The sequence below is a fragment of the Artibeus jamaicensis genome, unplaced genomic scaffold, assembly GCF_021234435.1.
Source record: "Artibeus jamaicensis isolate MK-2021 breed Jamaican fruit bat unplaced genomic scaffold, CSHL_Jam_final contig_432, whole genome shotgun sequence".
In the NCBI taxonomy this organism is placed as follows: Eukaryota; Metazoa; Chordata; class Mammalia; order Chiroptera; family Phyllostomidae; genus Artibeus; species Artibeus jamaicensis.
Genome location: NW_026521828.1, coordinates 8,031,594 through 8,040,098, shown reverse-complemented (window position 1 = coordinate 8,040,098; position 8,505 = coordinate 8,031,594).

Below are 8,505 nucleotides of genomic sequence, written 5' to 3'. Positions count from 1 at the left end.
ATTGTTATACCTTCCTGCCTTTAAGAAACTTATTTCTTTCAATTTATTGATGAGAGACACAGAGAGAGAGGAAGAGGAGGAGGAGAGGGGAGGAAGAGAGACATTGCTCCACCCATCCATGCATTCACTGGCCGATTCCTGCATGTGCCCCTACTGGAGATGGAACCCAAAACCTGGGTGCACTAGGACCACACTCCAACCAACTGAACTACCCGCCCAGGGCACACTCTTTTTTTATGCACATATGTTTTCCATTCTTGTGGGCCTATTGGTAGGGATGGAACTGCTGGATCATATGAAGATGTTATTGTATATTTAACTTCCTGAGCAACAGCCACAATGTTTTCCAGGATGGCTATAACATTTTATACTCACAAGTGCACTGTATAGGGTTCCAATTTTCCACAGCCTCATGAATACTTGTTATTTTATGGAACTTTAAAAATTATTTGCATAGTTATCCTAATGAGTGTGGAATGGTATCTCGTTGTGTTTTGGTTTCCATTTTCTTAATTACTAAGGATGTTAAGAACCTTTTATGTGCTTATTGGCCATTTGTGTATCTTCTTTAAAGAAGTGTCCATCAAAGTCCTTTGCACATTTGAACTGGTTATTTGCATTTTTGTTGTTGAGTTGTAAGAGTTCTTTATGTATTCTAAATGCTAGACTCTTATCCAAAATGTGATCTGCAAATATATTCTCCCAGGATGTGGGTTAACTTTTCACTTTCTTGATAGTATCCTTTGAGTAGAAGTTTTGAATTTTGATAAAGTTTAACATCTGCTTTTCCTTTGCTTACTCACTCTTTTTGTGTTATAGCTAAGAATCATTGCCTAATCCAAGGTTATAAAGATTTACACTTATATTTTTGCCTACTCTTAATTTTAAAAGCAACACTGTCTAGCAAGGATGTAGAGAAAAGGGAAATCCTGTACACTGTTGGTTGGGTTGTAAATCAGTACAGCCACTATAGAAGACAGTATAGAAGTTCATTAACAAATTAAAAATAGCACTACCTATGATCTAGCAATTTCACTTCTGGGTATACATTCAAAGGAAACAAAAACACTATGTAGAAGAGATACTTGCACCCAATATTTATAGCAGTATTATTTATAATACCCAAGACATGGAAACAACCTAAGTGTGCACAGATGGATGAATGGACAAAGATGTGGAATCTTTATTATTCAGCCATAAAAAGGAATAAAGTCCCACTATTTGCAACAACATGGGTGGACCTTGACAGCATTATACCAAATGAAATAAGTCACACATAGAAAGACAAATACTGTATGACCTCACTTATATCAGATTTGTGGTTCCCAGGGGTGAGGGGTGAGGGTGGGGGAGAATTGGATAAAGCAGTTAAAAAGCACAAAGTTCTAGGAAGAAGATAAGAAGACACTGAAGATTCAATTTGCAACCTAATGACTATAGTCAACACTGATGACATATGGCATATTTGAAAGCTGTTAAGAGAGTTAATCCTAAGAATTCTCATCACATTGGAAGAAAACATTTTCTCTCTTTTTTGTATCTATAGGAGATAATGAATTATTGTTATAATCACTTCACAATATACGTGAAGTAGAGTCATTATGGTTTACACCTTAAAGTGACACAGTGCTATAAGCAAATGAATCTCAATAAAACTGAACAAAAATAAAACTGCTCTGAAAATAAAGTTTATTCATTAATAAAAAGACATAAAATCTTTAATCTGTCTTGTGCTACAAGTACACAATAAAGATTTGTTAAATCTGAATGGAAGACCAGTTATGGGTAGAAAAATCAATGTAAATTTTCTTTCTTATAAAAATGTGAGTTAATAGAGGGGAAAGCAACTTGATTTGTTAAAATCTATAAGAAAACTACAGTTGACACCACAGTTGTGACAAACTAAATGCTTTTCCACTAAGATCAGGAACAGGGCCAGGAGACCAGGAGACCCCCCTCTCACCATTCCTTCTCAACACCGTACTGGAAATTCTAACTGATGCAATAAAACAAAAAAGTAAAGAGAAGGTGCACAGATGGGGAAGGAAGAAATAGAGCTCTCTTTGTGGGGGTAACTTTGCCTGAAAGTCCCCCCATCCACCACGGATGAAAATGAAACTACCAAGACATGATCTGCTTGGAGAGGAGAGGTGGTCAATCTCTCACAGGAAACAGACCAAGAACCTCTTCTTCAATGGCTTTTATTAGGTTTGGAACACATAGGAATACAGGTAAAGCTCATCAATCAATGTCGGATGGCAAGGATCAAACAATAGATAACATTTCAAAGAAATCTGAAGGTTTAATCTGAGTCAGTGTCTGTCAGGTAAGGGGGTTGCAAAAACTTTGGGAGTTTCCTGCTCGGACCCTTTCATATGAATGAAAGTACTCTTAGCAAAGCAGGCTTCACAGGACTTTAGGAATTCTTTCTTATGCCCAATCACCCTGGAACCTGCCCTAGGAGGCAAAGGGCTGCACTGCCTTTCCAGTCATAGGTTTTCAGGCTTAAATCGATTAGAGCCAGGAAACGCTTCTCCCAGACAGAAACGGGGACTCAGACTATGTCACAATAGCTGGGGGACAAGGGTCCATCACCCCCTCTTTGCTGCAGCCCCCCGAGTCCTTCCTTGAGGGCCTCTCAAGTGATCATGTCTGGCTTCAGTTGCCCCCCCTCTGAGGGGTCTTACCCACCACTGACTAACCGACCAAGCGTTGGGGACAGAGATGGATGAAGCAGAAGCAGCGCTCCTGCCAGGGAGATAAGCTTTGTCTCCTTAGTGGCTCACAGTCCGGAGGTTGCTCACTCGGCCTTATCCACGGGGGGCGGTTACAACTCCTGAAACCAGGCAGAGCGGTTCCCAACAGCACATGATGTGACTGTCCACAAAGAAAATCTCAAAGAGTCGACAAAAATAATTTTGGAACTAGTAAGCAATTCCAACAAAGTTGCAGGTTATAAAATTAATATTAAAGTCTATTACTGTCTTTTATGCTTGTGATAAAAAAATTAAAACTTGAAATAAAATATATAAAAGCATTTCCATTAGCATATATAAGTAAAATATTTAGGTATAAATCTAACAAAATATGTTTAATATCTATACAAGGAGAACTACAAAGAATTTGATGACAGAAATAAAATAAATAAATAAATATAGGGAGAGGCAGTCCATTGTTCACAAACTGGAAGACTCGAAATTGCTGTGATGTCAGTTCCTCCCAATGTGACCTACAGACTCTATGAACCCCCGATTATAATTCCAGCAAGTTATTCTGTGGATAAAGACAAAATGATTCTAAAGGGTGGAGAGCCAAAATACCCAAAATAGTCAACACAGTACTGAAGAACAAAGTTTTCAAATCGACACTTCTCAACTTCAAGATGTATTACAAAGTCAACCATAATCAAGACCGTGTGCTAGCAGCCAGAGAACAGAAAAATAAATCAATGGAACAGAATAAAGAGCCATAAAGGAGACCCACACAAAAAGAGTCCATTGCTCTTTGGTAAAAGAATAAATCTAATTCAATGGGGAAAGGATTATTTTTTCAACATAAGGGACTGGATATATACACGCAAAAAAAAACAAACAAATGAAAAAAACAAAAACCTAGCTGCAGACCTATACCTTTCAAAAAATTAACTTAGAATGAATCATAGCCCTTAATGTAAAACACCAAACTATAACATTCCTAGAAGATAACACAGGAGAAAATCTAGATGTCCTTGGTTATGGCAATAACTTTTAAGATATAACACCAAACACATGACCCATTAAAAAACAGTGGTAAGTTGAATTTCATTAAAATTAAAAATGCTCTATGAGAGACGCTGTCAAGAAAATGAGACAATAAGCCAATAAGATTGGGAAAAAAATATTTGCAAAAGATATATCTGATAAAGGACTGTTAAGCAAAATACATAAAAACCTCTTAAAACTCAACAATAAGAAAATGAATAACCTGATTTAAAAAAATGGTCAAAATATCTGAATAGACACACCTTCAAAGAAGATATACAGGTGGCAAATAAGCATATGACAACATATTCAACATGTTATCAGAAAATTACATGCAAATTTTAAAAAATGAGATACCATCATGTATGTAGTAGAATGGTTAAAATTCAACACCAAATGTGAACTGATGTGAAGCCACAGGAACTAATTCATTGCTGACGGCGTATAAAATGGACCTCCACATTGAAAGATTTCAGTAGTTTCCCACAAAACTAAACATACTCTCATCCTACAATTCATCAGCCACACTTCTTAACCTACATGGGATTGGTTATAGCAACTTTATTCAAATGGCCAACACTTGGAAGCAGCCAAATGTCCTTCAATAGGTCAATGAATAAACAAATTTATGGTACACCCAAACAATTAACTAGCATTCCACAATAAAAGGAAACGCGTTATAAAGCCATGAGAAGGAAGAGAGAAAATGTAAATTCACATTGCTAAGTGAAAGAAATCAGTGTGAGAAGGCCCCGTACACACCGCATGAGTCCAGCACTCCGACATACTAGAAAGGGTAACACTATGAAAATAACAAAAAGGTTAGTGGTTGTCACAGGTTTGGGGGAAGAGGGACACAGATGGAGTATAAGGGGGATAAACAGATGATGGTTTATCAACTGCACCAAACGTACCTCACTTAGAGAAGAGGTAAATGGTAAGGATCCTGAGTGCTTTGGGGAGAAGACGGTAGTTACATGCGAACTCTCTGTACTTTCTACAATTTGGCTGTGAACCTAAAACTCCTCTAAAAAATGAAGTCCAACTATGAAATACTACCAGGCCATACAAAGAAGATTTTACCCTTTGCAACAGAATGAATGGACCTAGGAAGCATTATGCTAAGTGAAATAAACCAGTCGGAGAAAGACAATTAGCTTTCATCCATATGTGGAATTGACTGAACAAACCAAACTAATAAGCAAACGAGAGACAGACTCATGGATGGAGAGAGGGGCGGGGGAGGGGGGATCAAGCAAAAAAGGAAAAGAACTCATGGATATGGACACCAGTGTGGTCATTGTTGGGGGGCCAGTGGAGGTGGAAAAGGGTATAAGAGGGATACGTGGTGATGGGGAAAACAACACAATACAAAATAAACTATTAAAGAAATGAACTCTATTGAGAAATGTGTGAATCAGTCATCACCCAAGCACTCTTTAGCCTCAGGCCAGTTCAGCATTCACCAGACAAACAGAGCCCATCCCAGTGGCCCACAGTGTGGAACAAAGAAGGTTACCTTAGAGCAACTCCCCGGAGGCCAGAGGGACTTTCCTCTTTGCTTATTTTTACAGCTTGTGGAAGAAAACATCTAGTTCTTAGGAGGCCCAGGGACAGTCAGCTAGCATCTGGGCCAGTTTCCTGAGAAGCTTTCAGAAGTGTGGCGGGGCCAACTTCTTATTCCCAGGGCTGCCACCAATATAGTCCTGTCGCCATGGGAGCCAGACACAGAGAGTGATCTGCTGTCGCCCAGGGTCACACCCCACCTTGTTGTTTACCTGTCCCGGCCCACTGTTGATGGTTTTCTATTTCCATTTGTATCTCTTAGGCTTTTCCAGAGCGCCCATCGCACAGAACAAGAAAACAAGCGCTAGCTTTCCCTCATCAAAATCCCTCTAAATCAGTGGTTCTCAGCCCCGCCTACACATTGAAATCACCTGGGAAGAATGAAAAAAACAATGCTATCTGGGCCCCACCTGCTGAGATCCTGGTTCGGTTCATCTGAGCATGCGCAGTTGGCCAAGCTTCCCAGGTGATTCTAAGGCCAATGTTGCAAAGCACCGGCCTCGGAGACTCTGAGGCGCCCGGGCTCCAGCCACTCATATGAAGGATGTTGATTCTATATCGTAAAAGAGGGTTTTCGACTCACTTCTCTCTCCCCCACCGCAACCTCGGCACACAGGAAGGTTCTAGGAAACATTCTCTGATTTTTTAAAATTTATTTATTTGCATTGTTGTTCAAGTACAGCTTTCTGTCTTTTACTCCCATCCCAGCCCACCCCGCAAGTGCTCCCCGCCCATTCTTCGATTTTCATAGAAACGTATGGAGCACCTACTCTGTGCAAGCCTCGTGCTGAGAAACTGCAGACCCCTCCCTGGAAGTCTCAGTGCACAAAGCGTTGTCCACCCACACACCTCGAACACAGAGGCCTGAGCCATAGCATCAGCAGAGTCACCATGCGTGTTTTGTGGGTTGGACAGACTCCGTTTGACAAGCCTCTGCCCTGGCTCAGGGGCTGTGTCAGCCAGAACGGGAGGGCGGAGGCATCTCTGTAATTCTCCCAAACGTGCAGCACGTGCCTGAGCTCCTGCAGAACGACTTAAGGAAGGTGGACACAGCGCCATGCCCAGCATATTTGTCTAGTGATAAAAAGGGCTGCACAGGAACGCCCGTAACAGGGGGTTGATTCTGGCGAGGGCGAGGAGGTCCAGCACAACTAGAGAGGTGACAGGTGAGCTGAGCCTGGAGGAATGGCGTGCCCAGAGAAAATACAGGAGACGAGATTCCCGAAAAGCGGGTTGACCTATGGAGTGCAGAGTGGGTGTCTGAGGCATTTATCAGCACCAGCACGCATCTCTCCGCCCCTTCAAGCCGCAAGTTCGGGAAGACTGTACTCAGCTGCTGCCGGGCCGGTGGCTCTGACTCCAGGACCCCTCTCCCGAAGCCCTCACACAGCCTTGTGAGCAGTCGCTCACTGCCAGAATGCACCCGTCTCCCATGTCGTTACCCTGCCTACTCTCTTCCCGCAGCCCAATCAAGCTGGCTCTGTATGTGTGAACTTAGGACAGATCACTGATGCATGTTCATAAATGTTGGTAGAATACGCAGGTTTAGCCCTTAACATGTAAATGTTTCTAAGGGTGAGACTCTTCTCCAACAGATGTGTTCACAGAGCCTTCTGCAGCCAGCACCCATAGGACAGTGCTCATGTTTCCAGCCTCATCTTTCAAACCTCCTCCCCCACTTCGCTGCAGCCGCACTGGCTTTTTTTTTTTCTTTTTTAAGATTTTATTTATTTATTTTTAGAGACAGGGAAGAGAGTGTGAAGAGCAACATGGATGTGAGAGAGATACGTCGATCACTTGCACCCAGGAATGTGCTCTGACCAGGAACTTTCACTTTGCAGGAAGATGCCCCACCAACTGAGTCCTGCGGGTCAGGGGCTTTTTTTGTCCTTGGAACACACCTTCCTCTCTCCCTCTTAATGCACCCGCTTCTTCCTGCCCCAAGGCCATTGGATTCCTCCTAGAAGCTGCCTTGTTCGGTTTAACTCAAATGTCACCTCTTTCTCAGAAGCTGTCCCTGACCAACTTCACATTACTCCCCATGCTCTCCCACACACACACCTCACCCCCCAACCCCAACATCCTGTATCATGGTGATTTTCAACCAGGGATGACATTGCCTCTCAGAAGACAACTGCAGTTGTCACCACTGGAGAAGCACAACTGTCCCCTCGTTGTGTCCCCCCACGGTAGAGGTCAGGGATGCTGCTAAACATCCTACGATGCACAGACAGCCCCAACAACAAATTATCTGGCTCCAAATGCCACAGCTGAGAAACCCAGCTGTCACTATACTCTCATGCCCTGCAGCATTAACTGGTACTGAAATTGCTGGTTTGGGGGTGGGGGTCCCCTACTAAACTGCACCTCCTCAAGAACTGAAGTTCCCCCGCACCTACAGGAGTGCCAGGCACACTCGGCTCCCCAAACTTGTCCCACCTGCTCTTGTCCTGGGGAGCCACGGCACGTGGGAGATGCCGGGCAGAGACTACTGACGAGCCTGAGAAAAACAAGAAGTCAGCTTTCAAAACGAGAACGAAAATCTCTTTGTCAGTGTGAATAGAGTGAAACTAATAAAAGACCCTCACGCTTTCATGTGCTCACAATTACCTTCACCACCATCAGCAAAAGATTGGTTCTGCCACTTCTTAAAGATGTGCCAAATTACCCAAGTTTAAAATATGGTCTTAATTACACTGATATCCTCATGTCCCAAGAAAGATTTTAGAAAATGAAAACTCAACAGTTTTAAAGGATCAAAACCAAAACTCTATACATTCTACAAGGTTAATACATTTATAGAAAAAATGTAATATTAATTAAATACCTTCCCTTCTTACCCTTCCTCTGTTATTGGCAATTATTTTCTAGTTTTAAATCATGGCCAAATTAACTTTTGAAAAAACATTATTTAAAATATATAAAAGGTACTATACAGCAAGAGACTTATGAATGTAACACTATTGAAATTATTTACTAAGTACTAATTCTAGACCTACTCTTACTAAAAGCTCGAACAAAATAAAAACCCTTTGCATTTCTGCAGTGGTGTTCACTTTTCAGACTTCTCACAATTGCCTCTGTGCTCTGACCTAGGTCTGGGAATAATAATCTCTAGTGGATGTGAAAACGAAGGCATTAGGAACAACTTGACCCAGCGTCATCCAGTGTCACTGGTAAGAGGCTGGGACTCAAGTCC